The 21,269-nt window shown below is 50.9% G+C and overlaps 1 pseudogene; it reads left to right on the forward strand.

Annotated features, from left to right (window-relative positions):
• Positions 1-21,269, forward strand: part of LOC118372857 (piezo-type mechanosensitive ion channel component 2-like) — a 323,332-nt pseudogene that overhangs the window by 146,363 nt on the left and 155,700 nt on the right.

Consider the following 21,269-nt stretch of genomic DNA (forward strand, 5'->3'; position numbering starts at 1 on the left):
CGAGTTAGGCATCTCCGGCGCGGCCCACGCTTGGATTGCATCTTACCTGACATGTCGCTCCTACCAGGTGGCGTGGCGAGAATCTGTCTCCTCACCACGCGCTCTCACCACTGGTGTCCCCCAGGGCTCTGTTCTAGGCCCTCTCCTATTCTCGCTATACACCAAGTCACTTGGCTCTGTCATAACCTCACATGGTCTCTCCTATCATTGCTATGCAGACGACACACAATTAATCTTCTCCTTTCCCCCTTCTGATGACCAGGTGGCGAATCGCATCTCTGCATGTCTGGCAGACATATCAGTGTGGATGACGGATCACCACCTCAAGCTGAACCTCAGCAAGACGGAGCTGCTCTTCCTCCCGGGAAGGACTGCCCGTTCCATGATCTCGCCATCACGGTTGACAACTCCATTGTGTCCTCCTCCCAGAGCGCTAAGAACCTTGGCGTGATCCTGGAGAACACCCTGTCGTTCTCAACTAACATCAAGGCGGTGGCCCGTTCCTGTAGGTTCATGCTCTACAACATCCGCAGAGTACGACCCTGCCTCACACAGGAAGCGGCGCAGGTCCTAATCCAGGCACTTGTCATCTCCCGTCTGGATTACTGCAACTCGCTGTTGGCTGGGCTCCCTGCCTGTGCCATTAAACCCCTACAACTAATCCAGAACGCCGCAGCCCGTCTGGTGTTCAACCTTCCCAAGTTCTCTCACGTCACCCCGCTCCTCCGCTCTCTCCACTGGCTTCCAGTTGAAGCTCGCATCCGCTACAAGACCATGGTGCTTGCCTACGGAGCTGTGAGGGGAACGGCACCTCAGTACCTCCAGGCTCTGATCAGGCCCTACACCCAAACAAGGGCACTGCGTTCATCCACCTCTGGCCTGCTCGCCTCCCTACCACTGAGGAAGTACAGTTCCCGCTCAGCCCAGTCAAAACTGTTCGCTGCTCTGGCCCCCAATGGTGGAACAAACTCCCTCACGACGCCAGGACAGCGGAGTCAATCACCACCTTCCGGAGACACCTGAAACCCCACCTCTTTAAGGAATACCTAGGATAGGATAAGTAATCCTTCTCACCCCCCTAAAAGATTTAGATGCACTATTGTAAAGTGGCTGTTCCACTGGATGTCATAAGGTGAATGCACCAATTTGTAAGTCGCTCTGGATAAGAGCGTCTGCTAAACGACTTAAATGTAAATGTAAATGTGAGATATGGTGTGGTCTGTCTCCTGGCTGAAGGACCTGGGGTTGAGATATCATGTGGTCTGTCTCCTGGCTGAAGGACCTGGGGTTGAGATATGGTGTGGTCTGTCTCCTGGCTGAAGGACCTGGGGTTGAGATATGGTGTGGTCTGTCTCCTGGCTGAAGGACCTGGGGTTGAGATATGGTGTGGTCTGTCTCCATACTGAAGGACCTGGGGTTGAGATATGGTGTGGTCTGTCTCCAGACTGAAGGACCTGGGGTTGAGATATGGTGTGGTCTGTCTCCTGGCTGAAGGACCTGGGGTTGAGATTTGGTGTGGTCTGTCTCCAGACTGAAGGACCTGGGGTTGAGATGTGGTGTATGGTGTGGTTTGTCTCCTGACTGAAGGACCTGGGGTTGAGATGTGGTGTGGTCTGTCTCCAGACTGAAGGACCTGGGGTTGAGATATGGTGTGGTCTGTCTCCAGACTGAAGGACCTGGGGTTGAGATGTGGTGTGGTCTGTCTCCTGGCTGAAGGACCTGGGGTTGAGATATGGTGTATGGTGTGGTCTGTCTCCTGACTGAAGGACCTGGGGTTGAGATGTGGTGTGGTCTGTCTCCTGGCTGAAGGACCTGGGGTTGAGATATGGTGTGGTCTGTCTCTTGGCTGAAGGACCTGGGGTTGAGATATGGTGTGGTCTGTCTCCTGGCTGAAGGACCTGGGGTTGAGATATGGTGTGGTCTGTCTCCTGACTGAAGGACCTGGGGTTGAGATATGGTGTGGTCTGTCTCCTGACTGAAGGACCCGGGGTTGAGATATGGTGTGGTCTGTCTCCTGGCCGAAGGACCTGGGGTTGAGATATGGTGTGGTCTGTCTCCTGACTGAAGGACCTGGGGTTGAGATATGGTGTGGTCTGTCTCCAGACTGAAGGACCTGGGGTTGAGATATGGTGTGGTCTGTCTCCTGACTGAATGACCTGGGGTTGAGATATGGTGTGGTCTGTCTCCAGACTGAAGGACCTGGGGTTGAGATATGGTGTGGTCTGTCTCCAGACTGAAGGACCTGGGGTTGAGATGTGGTGTGGTCTGTCTCCTGACTGAAGGACCTGGGGTTGAGATGTGGTGTATGGTGTGGTTTGTCTCCTGACTGAAGGACCTGGGGTTGAGATGTGGTGTGGTCTGTCTCCAGACTGAAGGACCTGGGGTTGAGATATGGTGTGGTCTGTCTCCTGACTGAAGGACCTGGGGTTGAGATGTGGTGTGGTCTGTCTCCTGGCTGAAGGACCTGGGGTTGAGATATGGTGTGGTCTGTCTCTTGGCTGAAGGACCTGGGGTTGAGATATGGTGTGGTCTGTCTCCTGGCTGAAGGACCTGGGGTTGAGATATGGTGTGGTCTGTCTCCTGACTGAAGGACCTGGGGTTGAGATATGGTGTGGTCTGTCTCCTGACTGAAGGACCCGGGGTTGAGATATGGTGTGGTCTGTCTCCTGGCCGAAGGACCTGGGGTTGAGATATGGTGTGGTCTGTCTCCTGACTGAAGGACCTGGGGTTGAGATATGGTGTGGTCTGTCTCCAGACTGAAGGACCTGGGGTTGAGATATGGTGTGGTCTGTCTCCTGACTGAAGGACCTGGGGTTGAGATATGGTGTGGTCTGTCTCCTGGCCGAAGGACCTGGGGTTGAGATATGGTGTGGTCTGTCTCCAGACTGAAGGACCTTGGGTTGAGATATGGTGTGGTCTGTCTCCAGACTGAAGGACCTGGTGTTGAGATATGGTGTGGTCTGTCTCCTGACTGAAGGACCTGGGGTTGAGATGTGGTGTGGTCTGTCTCCTGGCTGAAGGACCTGGGGTTGAGATATGGTGTGGTCTGTCTCCTGACTGAAGGACCTGGGGTTGAGATATTGTGTGGTCTGTCTCCTGGCTGAAGTACCTGGGGTTGAGATATGGTGTGGTCTGTCTCCTGACTGAAGGACCTGGGGTTGAGATATGGTGTGGTCTGTCTCCTGGCTGAAGGACCTGGGGTTGAGATATGGTGTGGTCTGTCTCCAGACTGAAGGACCTGGGGTTGAGATATGGTGTGGTCTGTCTCCAGACTGAAGGACCTGGGGTTGAGATATGGTGTGGTCTGTCTCCTGGCTGAAGTACCTGGGGTTGAGATATGGTGTGTTCTGTCTCCTGACTGAAGGACCTGGGGTTGAGATATGGTGTGGTCTGTCTCCTGGCCGAAGGACCTGGGGTTGAGATATGGTGTGGTCTGTCTCCAGACTGAAGGACCTGGGGTTGAGATATGGTGTGGTCTGTCTCCAGACTGAAGGACCTGGGGTTGAGATATGGTGTGGTCTGTCTCCAGACTGAAGGACCTGGGGTTGAGATATGGTGTGGTCTGTCTCCTGGCTGAAGGACCTGGGGTTGAGATATGATGTATGTTCTCTGTCTCTCCCCTCCTCTCTCCCCTCCTCTCTCTCCCCCCTTCTCTCTCCCCCTCTCCCCCGCCTTCCTTTCTCTCCAGACTGAAGGACCTGGGGCTAGAACAGTTCTCCGTATCGATGCTCTTCACACGTATCTTCATCCCCACCTCCTTCCTCCTGGTGTGTATCCTTCACCTTCACTACTTCCACGACCACTTCCTGCTGCTCACGGACCTGAAGGATGTGTCCCAAAAACAGGACAGCACCATCTACAGGTGAGGATGAGTGACTGACTGTGTTAGCCCACTGAGCTAAAGTATAGGACTAGTTGTCAATACAGGAGATAACATGAGTCTCAGCACCATCTACAGGTGAGACTGAGTGACAGACCAGAGGTTTTGAACCATGTGTTACGTTAGCCCACTGAGCTAAAGCCTAGGCATTAGTTTGGGAGCTAACATGAGTTTCAGCACCATCTACAGATGAGCTGACTGGGGGTTGAACCCTGATACTGCTCTAGACTTGGTTAACCCACTGAGTGAAAGCCTAGGCATTAGTTTGGGAGCTAACATGAGTTTCAGCACCATCTACAGATGAGCTGACTGGGGTTGAACCCTGATACTGCTCTAGACTTGGTTAACCCACTGAGTGAAAGCCTGGGCATTAGTTTGGGGTTGCTGACATGAGTTTGTGGCAGAATCTAAAGGTGTAGTGGTCTGTGTGGTGACTGGCTCTGAGCCCAGAAATAGTTCAACTAATTTTGACATGTTTATGTCCTGGGATTAACTGGGTGGTCTGTGTGGTGGTCTGTGTAGTGGTCTGGGGTTCTGCTATCATGCTGTCATTATAACTACCTCATTTAGGGGTTATTTCACAGAGAAATTATGAAACTGTAGTGGTCTGTGTAGTGGTCTGTGTAGTGGTCTGTGTAGTGGTCTGTGTAGTGGTCTGGGGTTCTGATATCATGCTGTCATTATAACTACCTCGTTTAGTCTGTGTTGTGGTCTGTGTGCTGGTAGTCTGTGTAGTGGTGGTCTGTGTAGTGGTGGTCTGTGTTGTGGTCTGTGTGGTGGTAGTCTGTGTAGTGGTGGTCTGTGTAGTGGTAGTCTGTGTAGTGGTCTGTGTGGTGGTAGTCTGTGTAGTGGTGGTCTGTGTAGTGGTAGTCTGTGTAGTGGTCTGTGTGGTGGTAGTCTGTGTAGTGGTGGTCTGTGTAGTGGTAGTCTGTGTAGTGGTCTGTGTGGTGGTAGTCTGTGCAGTGGTCTGTGTAGTGGTGGTCTGTGTAGTGGTCTGTGTAGTGGTGGTCTGTGTAGTGGTAGTCTGTGTGGTGGTAGTCTGTGTAGTGGTGGTCTGTGTAGTGGTGGTCTGTGTGGTGGTAGTCTGTGTAGTGGTCTGTGTAGTGGTGGTCGGTGTAGCGGTGGTCTGTGTAGTGGTGGTCTGTGCAGTGGTCTGTGTAGTGGTGGTCTGTGTAGTGGTGGTCTGTGTGGTAGTCTGTGTAGTGATCTGTGTAGTAGTCTGTGTAGTGGTGGTCTGTGTGGTGGTCTGTGTAGTGGTCTGTGTAGTGGTCTGTGTGGTAGTCTGTGTAGTGGTCTGTCTGTGTGATAGTCTGTGTGGTAGTCTGTGTGGTAGTCTGTGTAGTGGTGGTCTGTGTAGTGGTCTGTGTAGTGGTCTGTGTAGTGGTCTGTGTAGTGGTTGTCTGTGTAGTGGTCTGTGTGGTAGTCTGTGTAGTGGTAGTCTGTGTGGTGGTCTGTGTAGTGGTCTGTGCGGTGGTCTCTGTAGTGGTCTGTGTGGTGGTCTGTGTAGTGGTCTGTGTGGTAGTCTGTGTAGTGGTCTGTCTGTGTGGTAGTCTGTGTAGTGGTCTGTGTGGTAGTCTGTGTGGTGGTCTGTGTGGTAGTCTGTGTGGTAGTCTATGTGGTGGTCTGTGTGGTAGTCTGTGTGGTAGTCTGTGTAGTAGTCTGTGTGGTAGTCTGTGTGGTAGTCTGTGTTGTGGTCTGTGTAGTGGTCTGTGTGGTAGTCTGTGTAGTGGTCTGTGTAGTGGTCTGTGTAGTGGTCTGTGTGGTAGTCTGTGTAGTGGTCTGTGTAGTGGTCTGTGTGTTAGTCTGTGTATTGGTCTGTGTGGTGGTCTGTGTAGTGGTATGTGTGGTGGTCTGTGTGGTGGTCTGTGTGGTAGTGGTCTGTGTGGTAGTGGTCTGTGTGGTAGTGGTCTGTGTGGTAGTCTGTGTGGTGGTCTGTGCGGTGGTCTGTGTTGTGGTCTGTGTGGTGGTCTGTGTGGTGGTCTGTGTGGTGGTCTGTGTGGTGGTCTGTGTGGTGGTCTGTGTGGTGGTCTGTGTGGTAGTCTGTGTAGTGGTCTGTGTAGTGGTCTGTGTGGTGGTCTGTGTGGTGGTCTGTGTAATGGTCTGTGTGGTGGTCTGTGTAGTGGTCTGTGTGGTGGTCTGTGTGGTGGTCTGTGTAGTGGTCTGTGTAGTGGTCTGTGTGGTAGTCTGTGTGGTGGTCTGTGTGGTGGTATGTGGTAGTCTGTGTGGTGGTCTGTGGGTGGTCTGTGTAGTGGTCTGTGTGGTGGTCTGGTCTATTGGATTCTCATCCATTTCCTACTTGATTATAATCCATCCTCTTTTCTGCTTCCCTTGTCTTTCTAATCTACTGCCATATGTCATCTCTCCTCCTCGGTCATCTCTCCTTCTCCTCGGTCATCTCTCCTCCTCCTCGGTCATCTCTCCTCCTCCTCGGTCATCTCTCCTCTTCCTCGGTCATCTCTCCTCTTCCTCGGTCATCTCTCCTCTTCCTCGGTCATCTCTCCTCTTCCTCGGTCATCTCTCCTCCTCCTCGGTCATCTCTCCATTCCTACCTCTCCTCATACAGTAATGCTAAAGTCAATGGCCGTGTGTATCTGATTATGAATAGGTGGGTAACTGCCTGCTTTCTGTTCCCTCCCTCCCAACATCATCCTTCCCTCGCTCCCACATTCCCTCCCTCCCTCCATCATCCCTCCATCCCTCCCACGTTCCCTCCCTCCCTCCATCATCCCTCCATCCCTCCCACGTTCCTCCCTCCCTCCATCATCCCTCTCGCCTTCCCACATTCCCTCCTCCCTCCCTCCATCATCCCTCCATCCCTCTCATGTTCCCTCCCTCCATCATCCTCCCTCCCTCCATCATCCTTCTCTCCTCCCATGTTCCCTCCCTCAATCATCCCTCCCTCCCACGTTCCCTCCCTCCCTCCACCATCCCTCTCTCCCTCCCACGTTCCTCCCTCCATCATCCTTCCCTCCCTCCCACGTTCCTCCCTCCATCATCCTTCCCTCCCTCCCACGTTCCCCTCTCTCCCTCCCACGTTCCCTCCTCCCACGTTCCCTCTCTCCCTCCCACGTTCCCTCCCTCCCACGTTCCCTCCCTGCCACGTTCCCTCCCTCCCACGTTCCCCCTCTCCCTCCCACGTTCCCTCCCTCCCTCCCTCCCACGTTCCCTCCCTCCCACGTTCCCTCCCTCCCACGTTCCCCTCTCCCTCCCACGTTCCCCCTCCCTCCCACGTTCTCTCATCCTCTATACCTCCAGCCCCCTAGCATCTGAATAGCCCTGTCCTAAGGCAGCCATGTCCCACCGCCCTGTCCTACAGCCCTGTCCCACAGCCCTGTCCCTCAGCCTGTCCCACAGCCCTGTCCCACAGCCCTGTCCCACAGCCCTGTCCTGACAGCCCTGTCCCACAGCCCTGTCCCACAGCCCTGTCCTACAGCCCTGTTGGTACACAAAACCACTGTTAACCTCAAAGCCAACCTACTCTACCTGAAAAACCACTGTTAACCTCAAAGCCAACCTACTCTACCTGAAAAACCACTGTTAACCTCAAAGCCAACCTACTCTACCTGTAAAACCACTGTTAACCTCAAAGCCAACCTACTCTACATGAAAAACCACTGTTAACCTCAAAGCCAACCTACTCTACCTGAAAAACCACTGTTAACCTCAAAGCCAACCTACTCTACCTGTAAAACCACTGTTAACCTCAAAGCCAACCTACTCTACCTGAAAAACCACTGTTAACCTCCAAGCCAACCTACTCTACCTGTAAAACCACTGCTCACCTCTAAGCCAACCTACTCTACCTGAAAAACCACTGTTAACCTCCATGCAAGTTCTCCAGCTGCACCGTCGAGAGCATCTTGACTGGCTGCATCACCGCCTGGTATGGCAACTGCACCACCCTTGATCGCAAAGCGCCCTGGTATTCTGGCCTTGTGATTGTTAACCTGTTTAAATGTTTTTCTCACATCGGTCATGGAGAGTGAGATAACAGTCATCTGAAAAAAACAGGAGCCCCCACGCAAGGCACAGTGTTATATTCCACGAATCGAGCATAAAAGGCATTTAGCTCGTTTGGGAGTTCTGCGTCACTGGGCAGCTCACGGCCGGGTCTTTTGCAATCTGTTATTGTCTGAAAGCCTTGCCTCATACTTTCTTTTCTACTCTCCTGAAAATTAGTATTAAAACACTCCATGACTCGCCCTTCCCTTGTAGTACGTTCCTCTTCAAAAACCAAATCCTTTCCTTGAAACTGTTCCCCTGGTCTTCTGTGGCCTGTAGTAGCATGTTAGTACCAACCTAATGATCTGTGACCTACACTGTGTCTGTCAATCAACTGTTTGTTGACAATCTCTTTGCTTTCTCTCTCTCTCTCTCTGTGTTTATCGTTCTCTCTCTGTAACATTGTTGTTGTCTGAGCAGCATCAAGGAAAATGTTTTCCTCCACAGAGCAAGTAAGTCTGAATCTCCAATGAGAAATGAAATGCTTGCCCTGACCTGCAAGCCAACCCTTGACCTCTAACCTCCGATCCTATGACACATTGCCTGAGACTGAGGGAGATAGAGTGGCTCCCTATACTATATTAGCGCACTACAATAGACCAGGGCCCATAGGGGTAGTGCACTACAATAGACCAGGGCCCATAGGGGTAGTGCACTACAATAGACCAGGGCCCATAGGGGTAGTGCACTACAATAGACCAGGGCCCATAGGGGTAGGGCACTACAATAGACCAGGGCCCATAGGGGTAGGGCACTACAATAGACCAGGGCCCATAGGGGTAGAGCACTACTTTAGACCAGGGCCCATAGGGGTAGTGCACTACAATAGACCAGGGCCCATAGGGGTAGGGCACTACTTCAGACCAGGGCCCATAGGGGTAGTGCACTACAATAGACCAGGGCCCATAGGGGTAAGGCACTACAATAGACCAGGGCCCATAGGGGTAGGGCACTACAATAGACCAGGGCCCATAGGGGTAGGGCACTACAATAGACCAGGGCCCATAGGGGTAGTGCACTACTTCAGACCAGGGCCCATAGGGGTAGTGCACTACAATAGACCAGGGTCCATAGGGGTAGGGCACTACTTTAGACCAGGGCCCATAGGGGTAGTGCACTACTTTAGACCAGGGTCCATAGGGGTAGTGCACTACTTCAGACCAGGGCCCATAGGGTAGTGCACTACAATAGACCAGGGCCCATAGGGGTAGTGCACTACTTCAGACCAGGGTCCATAGGGGTAGTGCACTACTTTTAGACCAGGGCCCATAGGGTAGTGCACTATAGACCAGGGACCATAGGGTAGGGCACTACTTTCAGACCAGTGCCCATAGGGGTAGTGCACTACTTTAGACCAGGGCCCATAGGGGTAGTGCACTACAATAGACCAGGGTCCATAGGGTAGGGCACTACTTTAGACCAGGGCCCATAGGGGTAGTGCACTACTTCAGACCAGGGTCCATAGGGGTAGTGCACTACTTCAGACCAGGGCCCATAGGGGTAGTACTACAATAGACCAGGGCCCATAGGGGTAGTGCACTACAATAGTCCAGGGCCCAGGGTAGTGCACTACAATAGTCCAGGGCCCATAGGGGTAGTGCACTACTTTAGATCAGGGCCCATAGGGGTAGGGCACTACTATAGTCCAGGGCCCATAGGGGTAGTGCACTACAATAGTCCAGGGCCCATAGGGGTAGTGCACTACTTTTACCAGGGCCCATAGGGTAGTGCACTACTTTTTAGACCAGGGCCCATAGGGGTAGTGCACTACTTCAGACCAGGGTCCATAGGGGTAGTCCACTACTTTAGACCAGGGCCCATAGGGTAGTGCACTACTTTTAGACCAGGGCCCATAGGGGTAGTGCACTACAATAGACCAGGGCCCATTAGTGCACTACTTTAGACCAGGGCCCATAGGGGTAGTGCACTACAATAGACCAGGGACTTTCATAGGGGTAGGGCACTTTTAGACCAGTGCCCATAGGGGTAGTGCACTACTTTAGACCAGGGTCCATAAGTAGTGCACTACTTCAGACCAGGGTCCATAGGGTGTGCACTACTTTAGACCAGGGCCCATAGGGGTAGTGCACTACAATAGACCAGGGACCATAGGGGTAGGGCACTACTTTAGACCAGTGCCCATAGGGGTAGTGCACTACTTTAGACCAGGGCCCATAGGGGTAGTGCACTACAATAGACCAGGGCCCATAGGGGTAGGGGCACTACTTTGACCAGGGCCCAGGGGGGTGTGCAAAACTGACCAGGGCCCAGGGGTAGGGCACTATAGACCAGGGCCCATAGTAGGGCACTACTTTAGACCAGGGCCCATAGTGCTCTGGGTGAAACGTAGTGCAGTATGTCAGGGGTAGGTGCCATTTCATGTGCAGCCCAGGTGTCTCCCTTATTCTCTCCTATTACCATTGATCTATATAGAGAAGAAGAAACTGAAGTATGCCAGAGTGTAAAACTGAATTTTATTTTGAAGTATGCCAGAGTGTAAAACTGACATTTATTTTGAAGTATGCCAGAGTGTAAAACTGACTTTTATTTTGAAGTATGACAGGAATGTGCTTATTGCTTTATATTGAACACGATGCTGTTTAATTCTGCTCTGCTGTTCGTGGCCATGTACACACGGCTGTTACTCCCATCCTAACATCTGCTTGATACTGTGTGCGTGTGTGCGTGTGTGTGTGTGTGTGTGTGTGTGTGCGTGTGCGTGTGCGTGTGCGTGTGCGTGTGCGTGTGCGTGTGTGTGTGTGTGTGTGTGTGTGTGTCGTGTGTCGTTGTGAATCTAAACACCGTCTCCCGCCCCAGATTGGTACACCAGGATGGAAGCCTGGCTGACATCACCATGCTCTATTCTGGAGAAGGAGGTGATACGGGAGGAGGACGAGAAGGAGAGAAACCTGATGAAGGAGAAGAATGGAGGGATGAAGCAGAAAGGAGGACTCTGTCAGTCTATAGACGCGTGTCGGTCGTTCAACAAGTCTTTTGAGTCCAAATCCAGTTCAGGGCCGGGGAAGAGTGGAGACTGTAGTGTGGGAACCAGAGCCCTCCAGCCAGAGCCCTCCACAGAACACACTACCTCAGGTATACAGAACACACTACCTCAGGGGAAGAGTGGAGACTGTAGTGTGGGAACTGAGCCAGAGCCCTCCACAGAACACACTACCTCAGGTATACAGAACACACTACCTCAGGTATAAAGAACCCTCCACACTACCTCAGGTATATAGAACACTCTACCTCAGGTATACAGAACACACTACCTCAGGTATACAGAACACACTACCTCAGGTATACAGAACACACTACCTCAGGTATACAGAACACACTACCTCAGGTAAGAGAGACACACTGAGCTCAGGTATACAGAACACACTACCTCAGGTATACAGAACACACTACCTCAGGTATACAGAACACACTACCTCAGGTATACAGAACACACTACCTCAGGTATACAGAACACACTACCTCAGGTATACAGAACACACTACCTCAGGTATACAGAACACACTACCTCAGGTATACAGAACACACTACCTCAGGTATACAGAACACACTACCTCAGGGGAAGAGTGGAGACTGTAGTGTGGGAACTGAGCCAGAGCCCTCCACAGAACACACTACCTCAGGTATACAGAACACACTACCTCAGGTATACAGAACACACTACCTCAGGGGAAGAGTGGAGACTGTAGTGTGGGAACTGAGCCAGAGCCCTCCACAGAACACACTACCTCAGGTATACAGAACACACTACTTCAGGTATACAGAACACACTACCTCAGGTATACAGAACACACTACCTCAGGTATACAGAACACACTACCTCAGGTATACAGAACACACTACCTCAGGTATACAGAACACACTACCTCAGGGAACACACTACCTCAGGGGAATAGTGGAGACTGTAGTGGGGTAATTGAGCCAGAGCCCTCCACAGACCACACTACCTCAGGTATATAGAATATAGAACACACTACCTCAGGTATACAGAACACACAACATAGAATGTAGAACACACTACCTCAGGTATACAGAACACAGAACAGAGAATGTAGAACACACTACCTCAGGTATACAGAACACAGAGAATATAGAACACACTACCTCAGGTATACAGAACATAGAACATAGAATATAGAACACACTAGATCAGGTATACAGAACACAGAACATAGAATATAGAATATAGAACAGACTACCTCAGTTACACAGAACACAGAGAATATAGAACAGACTACCTCAGGTACACATAACATAGAATATAGAATATAGAACAGACAACTGCAGGTATACAGAACATAGAATATAGCATATAGAACAGACTACCTCAGGTACACAGAACACAGAGAATATAGAACAAACTACTTCAGGTACACAGAACATAGAATATAGAACAGACAACCGCAGGTGTACAGAACATAGAATATAGAATATAGAACAGACTACCTCAGGTACACAGAACACAGAGAATATAGAACAGACTACCTCAGGTACACATAACATAGAATATAGAATATAGAACAGACAACTGCAGGTATACAGAACATAGAATATAGAACAGACTACCTCAGGTACACAGAACACAGAGAATATAGAACAGACTACTTCAGGTACACAGAACATAGAATATAGAACAGACTACCTCAGGTACACAGAACACAGAGAATATAGAACAGACTACCTCAGGTACACATAACATAGAATATAGAATATAGAACAGACAACTGCAGGTATACAGAACATAGAATATAGAACAGACTACCTCAGGTACACAGAACACAGAGAATATAGAACAGACTACTTCAGGTACACAGAACATAGAATATAGAACAGACAACCGCAGGTATACAGAACATAGAATATAGAATATAGAACAGACTACCTCAGGTACACAGAACTTAGAATATAGAACAGACTACCTCAGGAACACAGAACATAGAAATAGAATATAGAACAGACTACCGCAGGAACACAGAACATAGAACATAGAATATAGAGTACCTCAGGAACACAGAACATAGAACATATAATATAGAACAGACTACCTCAGGAACACAGAACATAGAACATAGAATATAGAGTACCTCAGGAACACAGAACATGTTCTTTCTCATGCCATACATTTTGACCAGATCTTACAGTTCTTGCCAAAGGTAGTCTGCTATATGGGGAATATGGGGTCATTTCTGATTATCCTTCAGCCTTTACTATATTAGGTGTATTTGGAGACAGCGCCACTATGTTCTGTTCAATATATAAACATGGGTGCTTCCTGGACTGACGGGCTGACTGACTGGCTGACTGACTGGCTAATGGTTGGCTGACTGACTGGCTGACTGACTGGCTAATGGTTGGCTGACTGACTGGCTGACTGACTGGCTGACTGACTGGCTAATGGTTGGCTGACTGACTGGCTGACTGACTGGCTAATGGTTGGCTGACTGGCTGGCTGGCTGACGGGCTGACTGATGGGCTGACTGATGGGCTGACTGACTGGATAATGGTTGGCTGACTGACTGGCTAATGGTTGGCTGACTGACTGGCTGACTGACTGGCTAATGGTTGGCTGACTGACTGGCTGACTGACTGTCTAATGGTTGGCTGACTGACTGGCTGACTGACTGGCTAATGGTTGGCTGACTGGCTGGCTGGCTGACGGGCTAATGGTTGGCTGACTGACTGGCTGACTGACTGGCTAATGGTTGGCTGACTGACTGGCTGACTGACTGGCTAATGGTTGGCTGACTGACTGGCTGACTGACTGGCTAATGGTTGGCTGACTGGCTGGCTGGCTGGGGCTGACTGGCGGGCTGACTGACGGGCTGACTGATGGGCTGACTGACTGGCTAATGGTTGGCTGACTGGCTGACTGATGGGCTGACTGACTGGCTAATGGTTGGCTGACTGACTGGCTGACTGACTGGCTAATGGTTGGCTGACAGGCTGGCTAATGGTTGGCTGACTGGCTGGCTGACGGGCTGACTGACTGGCTAATGGTTGGCTGACTGACGGGCTGACTGACGGGCTGACTGATGGGCAGATTGTTTCAACTGTTCTGCCGGCGGCTATGGGACCCTGACCTGTTCACCGGACGTTGCACCTGTCCCAGACCTGCTACCTGTCCCAGACCTGCTATCTGTCCCAGACCTGCTATCTGTTCCAGACCTGCTGTTTTCAACTCTCTAGAGACAGCAGGAGCGGTGGAGATACTCTGAATGTGGTGCTACCTGTCCCAGACCTGCTGTTTTCAACTCTCTAGAGACAGCAGGAGCGGTAGAGATACTCTGAATGATCGGCTATAAAAAACCAACTGACATTTACAGGTGCTGACCTGTTGCACCCTCGAAACCACTGTGATTATTATTATTTGACCATACTGGTCATTTATGAACATTTGAACATCTTGGCCATGTTATGTTATAATTTCCACCCGGCACAGCCAGAAGAGGACTGGCCACCCCTCATAGCCTGGTTCCTCTCTAGGTTTCTCCCTAGGTTTTGGCCTTTCTAGGGAGTTTTTCCTAGCCACCGTGCTTCTACACCTGCATTGCTTGCTGTTTGGGGATTTAGGCTGGGTTTCTGTACAGCACTTTGAGATATCAGCTGATGTAAGAAGGGCTTTATAAATACATTTGATTTGAATTTGATTTGATTGACTGACTGGCTGACTATTGGCTGACTGATTGCTTCTTGTCTCGTCCTGTTCCTGTCAGACCTAAAGAATAAGTGGCCCCTGGTGGTGGATCGTCTGACTGACTGGCTGACTGACTGACTGGCTGACTGATTACTTCCTGTCTCGTCCTGTTCCTGTCAGACCTAAAGAATAAGTGGCCCCTGGTGGTGGACCGTCTGACTGACTGACTGGCTGACTGATTGCTTCCTGTCTCGTCCTGTTCCTGTCAGACCTAATGAATAAGTGGCCCCTGGTGGTGGACCGTCTGACTGACTGGCTGACTGGCTGACTGGCTGACTGATTACTTCCTGTCTCGTCCTGTTCCTGTCAGACCTAATGAATAAGTGGCCCCTGGTGGTGGACCGTCTGACTGACTGGCTGACTGGCTGACTGGCTGACTGATTACTTCCTGTCTCGTCCTGTTCCTGTCAGACCTAATGAATAAGTGGCCCCTGGTGGTGGACCGTCTGACTGACTGGCTGACTGGCTGACTGGCTGACTGATTACTTCCTGTCTCGTGTTCCTGTCAGACCTAATGAATAAGTGGCCCCTGGTGGTGGACCGTCTGACTGTGCTGTTCCTCACGTTCCTGGAATATTTCCACAAGCTGCAGCTCTTCATCTGGTGGCTCCTAGAGATGCACATCGTCAAGATCGTCTCCTCGTGCATCATACTGGTCTCTGTCAAGGAGGTAACACTGTTACTATTTTGTTGATTCATTTATCCTTTATTTAACCGGAAGTCCCTGTAGATGAGAAAATATTTTTGTTTCCCGAGGAAAACCTGGCCTATTGGAGCAACATACAGTCAAGTGTTAAAAAGTGACATTTCCTGCATGTCACAAGACTGTGTTCGCTCACTGAGCTGAAGCCTAGGTAATCCTGGAGGTTGATGTGTTATGTCTCTGGCAGGTGTCCTTGTTTAACTACGTGTTCCTGGCGTGCTGGGCCTTCGCTCTAACTGTTTCTCCTCTCTGGCAGGTGTCCTTGTTCAACTACGTGTTCCTGGCGTGCTGGGCCTTCGCTCTAACTGTTTCTCCTCTCTGGCAGGTGTCCTTGTTCAACTACGTGTTCCTGGCGTGCTGGGCCTTCGCTCTAACTGTTTCTCCTCTCTGGCAGGTGTCCTTGTTCAACTACGTGTTCCTGGCGTGCTGGGCCTTCGCTCTAACTGTTTCTCCTCTCTGGCAGGTGTCCTTGTTTAACTACGTGTTCCTGGCGTGCTGGGCCTTCGCTCTAACTGTTTCTCCTCTCTGGCTTGTGTCCTTGTTCAACTACGTGTTCCTGGCGTGCTGGGCCTTCGCTCTAACTGTTTCTCCTCTCTGGCAGGTGTCCTTGTTCAACTACGTGTTCCTGGCGTGCTGGGCCTTCGCTCTAACTGTTTCTCCTCTCTGGCAGGTGTCCTTGTTCAACTACGTGTTCCTGGCGTGCTGGGCCTTCGCTCTAACTGTTTCTCCTCTCTGGCAGGTGTCCTTGTTCAACTACGTGTTCCTGGCATGCTGGGCCTTCGCTCTACCCTTCTGGTCAGTTCAGACCCCTGGCCTCCAGTATCTGGCAGTCTGGACCTGTGTTATCATCGTCTGTCCTGTCGGCCAGGTGGAATCTTGTTCAACTGCCTCTTCCTCCAAGAACTGGGCCTTGGCTGAGTAACTGGGTTCTCCTGGGTGGCAGTTGGTGGGTCCTTGTTCGGTGACGTGGGTTGGTGGGTGGATCGGTGGGTCGGTGGGTCCTTGGTGAGTGGGTTGGTGGGTGGAACTGGGTGGGTTGGTGGGTCTGGCTTGGTCCTTGTTCAGGTACGGTGAGTGGGTTGGTGGGCCTGGATCGGTGGGTGGGTTGGTGGGTCCTTGTTCAGGTAGGTGGTGGGTGGGGCCTTGGTCAGTGGGTCTGGGTCGGTGGGTCAGTGTCCTTGGGTCAGGTAGGTTCCTGGGTGGTGGGTCAGTCGGTCAGTAGGTCGGTGGGTCAGTCTCGGTGGGTGGGTGGGTTGGTCAGTGGGTTCGGTGGGTGCTGGGTCAGTCTAGGTCGGTGGGTCAGTGGCCTCAGTAGGTCAGTCTGGGTCAGTGTTATCATGGGTCAGTAGATGTCGTGGTGGAATCTATACAACCTGGGTCTTACTCCAAGAACTGCTCCATGGTGAGTAGGGTGGGTTGGTGGGTCGGTGGGTGGGTTGGTGGGTCGGTGGGTCGGTGGGTGGGTTGGTGGGTTGGATCGGTGGGTCGGTGGGTCGGTGGGTGGGTTGGTGGGTGGATCGGTGGGTGGGTTGGTGGGTCGGTGGGTTGGGTCAGTGGGTCAGTAGGTCGGTGGGTCAGTAGGTCGGTGGGTGGGTTGGTCGGTGGGTCAGTAGGTCGGTGGGTGGGTTGGTCGGTGGGTCAGTAGGTCGGTGGGTCAGTAGGTCAGTGGGTCAGTGGGTCAGTGGGTGGGTTGGCGGTGGGTCAGTAGGTCGGTGGGTGGGTTGGTCGGTGGGTCAGTAGGTCGGTGGGTGGGTTGGTCGGTGGGTCAGTAGGTTGGCCGGTGGGTGGGTTGGTCGGTGGTGGGGTTGGTCGGTGGGGTGGGTTGGTGGGTGGGTCGGTGGGTGGGTTGGTTGGTGGGTAAGTGGTGGTGAGTGGGTTGGTGGTGGGTGGGTGGTGAGTGGGTGGGTGGGTGGTGGTGGGTGAGGTGGGGTGGGTTGGTCGGTGGGTTGGTTGGTGGGTTGGTTGGTGAATCGGTGGGACAGTAGGTCGGTGGGTGGGTTGGTTGGTGGGTGAGTGAGTGGGTTGGTTGGTTAGTGGGTGGGTTGGTGGGTGGATGGGTGGGTGGATGGGTGGGTGGGTGGGTGAGGTGAGTGGGTTGGTTGGTGGGTGGGTCAGTGGGTGGGTCAGTGGGTGGGTGAGTGGGTTGGTTGGTTGGTGGGTGGGTCGGTGGGTGGGTTGGTGGGTTGTCGGTTGGTTGGTTGGTGGATTGGAGGGTTGGTGGGTTGGTTCTGGTTGGTCCTTCTGTGGGTTGGTAGAGCATGGGTAACGCCAGGGTAGTGGGTTGGGACCACCCATGGTGAGTGTATGCACACATGACGCTTTGGTAAAAGTGTCTGAAATGGCATATTTTTTGGGTTGGTTGGTTGGTTGGTTGGGTTGGAGGGTTGGTGAATTGGTTGGTTGGTTGGGTCGGTGGGTGGATTGGTTGGTTGGTTAGTGGATTGGTGGGTGGATTGGTGGTTGGTGGGTTGGTTGGGTTGGTTGGTGGATTGGTGGGTTGTTGGTTGGTTGGTGGATTGGTTGGTTGGTTGGTTGGTGGGTGGATTGGTGGGTTGGTTGGTTGGTGGGTGGATTGGTGGGTTGTTGGTTGGTGGGTTTGGTGGGTTGTTGGTTGGTTGGTGGATTGGTTGGTTGGTGGGTTGGTTCTGGATTGGTTGGTTGGTTGGTTGGTGGGTGGATTGGTGGGTTGTTGGTTGGTTGGTGGATTGGTTGGTTGGTTGGTGGATTGGTTGGTGGGTGGATTGGTGGGTTGTTGGTTGGTTGGTTGGTTGGTTGGTTGGTTTTGGTTGGTTGGTGGATTGGTAGGTGGATTGGTTGGTTGGTGGATTGGTAGGTGGATTGGTTGGTGGGTGGATTGGTGGGTTGTTGGTTGGTTGGTTGGTTGGTTGGTTGGTTGGTTGGTTGGTTGGTTGGTTGGTGGATTGGTGGGTTGGTTTATTGGTGGGTGGTTTGGTTGGTTGGTTGGTTGGTGGGTGGATTGGTGGGTTGTTGGTTGGTGGTGGATTGGTTGGTTGGTTGGTTGGTGGGTGGATTGGTGGGTTGTTGGTTGGTTGGTTGGTTGGTTGGTTGGTTGGTGGATTGGTAGGTGGATTGGTTGGTTGGTGGATTGGTTGGTTGGTTGGTTGGTGGATTGGTGGGTGTATTGGTTGGTTGGTTGGTTGGTGGATGGATTGGTGGGTTGTTGGTTGGTTGGTTGGTTGGTTGGTTGGTTGGTTGGTGGATTGGTGGGTTGGTATATTGGTGGGTGGATTGGTTGGTTGGTTGGTTGGTGGGTGGATTGGTGGGTTGGTTGGTTGGTGGGTGGATTGGTGGGTTGTTGGTTGGTTGGTGGATTGGTTGGTTGGTTGGTTGGTTGGTTGGTGGATTGGTAGGTGGATTGGTTGGTTGGTGGATTGGTAGGTGGATTGGTTGGTGGGTGGATTGGTGGGTTGTTGGTTGGTTGGTTGGTTGGTTGGTTGGTGGATTGGTGGGTTGGTATATTGGTGGGTGGATTGGTTGGTTGGTTGGTTGGTGGGTGGATTGGTGGGTTGTTGGTTGGTGGGTGGATTGGTTGGTTGGTTGGTTGGTGGGTGGATTGGTGGGTTGTTGGTTGGTTGGTTGGTTGGTTGGTGGATTGGTAGGTGGATTGGTTGGTTGGTGGATTGGTTGGTTGGTTGGTTGGTGGATTGGTGGGTGTATTGGTTGGTTGGTTGGTTGGTGGATGGATTGGTGGGTTGTTGGTTGGTTGGTTGGTTGGTTGGTTGGTTGGTTGGTTGGTGGATTGGTGGGTTGGTATATTGGTGGGTGGATTGGTTGGTTGGTTGGTTGGTGGGTGGATTGGTGGGTTGGTTGGTTGGTGGGTGGATTGGTGGGTTGTTGGTTGGTTGGTGGATTGGTTGGTTGGTTGGTTGGTTGGTTGGTTGGTTGGTTGGTTGGTTGGTTGGTGGATTGGTTGGTTGGTTGGTGGGTGGATTGGTGGGTGGATTGGTTGGTTGGTGGATTGGTTGGTTGGTTGGTTGGTGGATTGGTGGGTTGGTATATTGATGGGTGGATTGGTTGGTTGGTTGGTTGGTGGGTGGATTGGTGGGTTGTTTGGTTGTTTGGTTGGTTGGTTGGTTGGTTGGTGGATTGGTTGGTGGATTGGTTGGTTGGTTGGTGGGTTGGTGGGTGGGTGGGTTGGTTGGTTGGTGGATTGGTAGGTGGATTTTTGGTTGGTTGGTGGATTATAATATAATAATATTGGTAGGTGGATTTTGGTTGGTTGGTGGATTGGTTGGTTGGTTGGTGGATTGGTGGGTGTGGTGGATTGGTGGGTTGGTGGTTGGTGATTGGTTGGTGGATTGGTGGGTGTGGTCAATTGATTGATTGGTTTCAGTGTCGTAGAGAGCAGGTACTAAAAGTGGAGTTTCTCAATTCAGGTCCTCGAGCAAAAGAATCAAAGATATTTAAACCTACTTATTTAAATCTAAACATACTTATTTAAATCTAAACATACTTATTTAAATTTAAACATACTTATTTAAATCTAAACATACTTATTTAAATCTAAACATACTTATTTAAATCTAAACATACTTATTTAAATCTAAACATACTTATTTAAATGTAAACATACTTATTTAAATCTAAACATACTTATTTAAATCTAAACATACTTATTTAAATCTAAACATACTTATTCACTCTTATGGAAATAGATACCAAGAAGGCTGTAACCATACGTATGACTGACTCTGGTTCTGACTCCAGTTCTAACTCCGGTTCTGATTCCAGTTCTGACTCCAGTTCTGACTCCGGTTCTAACTCCAGTTCTGACTCCGGTTCTGACTCCGGTTCTGACTCCGGTTCTGACTCCGGTTCTAACTCCAGTTCTGACTCCAGTTCTGACTCCGGTTCTGACTCCGGTTCTGACTCCGGTTCTGACTCCAGTTCTGACTCCAGTTCTGACTCCGGTTCTGACTCCGGTTCTGACTCCGGTTCTAACTCCAGTTCTGACTCCAGTTCTGACTCCGGTTCTGACTCCGGTTCTGACTCCGGTTCTGACTCCGGTTCTGACTCCGGTTCTGACTCCGGTTCTGACTCCAGTTCTGACTCCGGTTCTGATTCCAGTTCTGACTCCAGTTCTGACTCCGGTTCTGACTCCTCTTCCTCCCCAGCCAATGAACTACACAGAGAAACAGAGAGAAGAGATGAAAGACTCTCTGCTGTACAAGGAGCCAGTAGACCCTTCCAACTGGGTCGGTCTCATCAAGTTCAACCCTCTACTGGAGAACCTCAGGGTGAGCTAATGTCTATTTATCTAACAAGATATTCATATAATATAGCATTGAAATGGGACGTGCAAACAAAGGAAAAAGTTATCAAACAAGATAGAAATCTCATACACTCAGTTTTTCCGACATCTGACTTTGATAAATCCCGGAATCCAGGATGTTGGGTAGACTCACTTTTGATTATCTGTCCGGAAGGACCAGCAGGTTTATACTGAACTGAGTCAGGTTTATACTGAACATCTCCCTCTATGAACTGAGTCAGGGTTATAACATCTACCTCTATGAACTGAGTCAGGGTTATAACATCTACCTCTATGAACTGAGTCAGGGTTCTAACATCTACCTCTATAAACTGAGTCAGGGTTATACTGAACATCTACCTCTATAAACTGAGTCAGGGTTATAACATCTACCTCTATGAACTGAGTAAGGGTTATAACATCTCCCTCTATGAACTGAGTCAGGGTTATAACATCTCCCTCTATAAACTGAGTCAGGGTTATAACATCTCCCTCTATAAACTGAGTCAGGGTTATAACATCTACCTCTATAAACTGAGTCAGGGTTATAATGAACATCTCCCTCTATAAACTGAGTCAGGGTTATAACATCTCCCTCTATAAACCGAGTCAGGGTTATACTGAACATCTACCTCTATGAACTGAGTCAGGGTTATAACATCTACCTCTATAAACTGAGTCAGGGTTATAACATTTCACT

This window comes from Oncorhynchus keta, chromosome 15, assembly GCF_023373465.1.
Source record: "Oncorhynchus keta strain PuntledgeMale-10-30-2019 chromosome 15, Oket_V2, whole genome shotgun sequence".
NCBI classification, from domain to species: domain Eukaryota; kingdom Metazoa; phylum Chordata; class Actinopteri; order Salmoniformes; family Salmonidae; genus Oncorhynchus; species Oncorhynchus keta.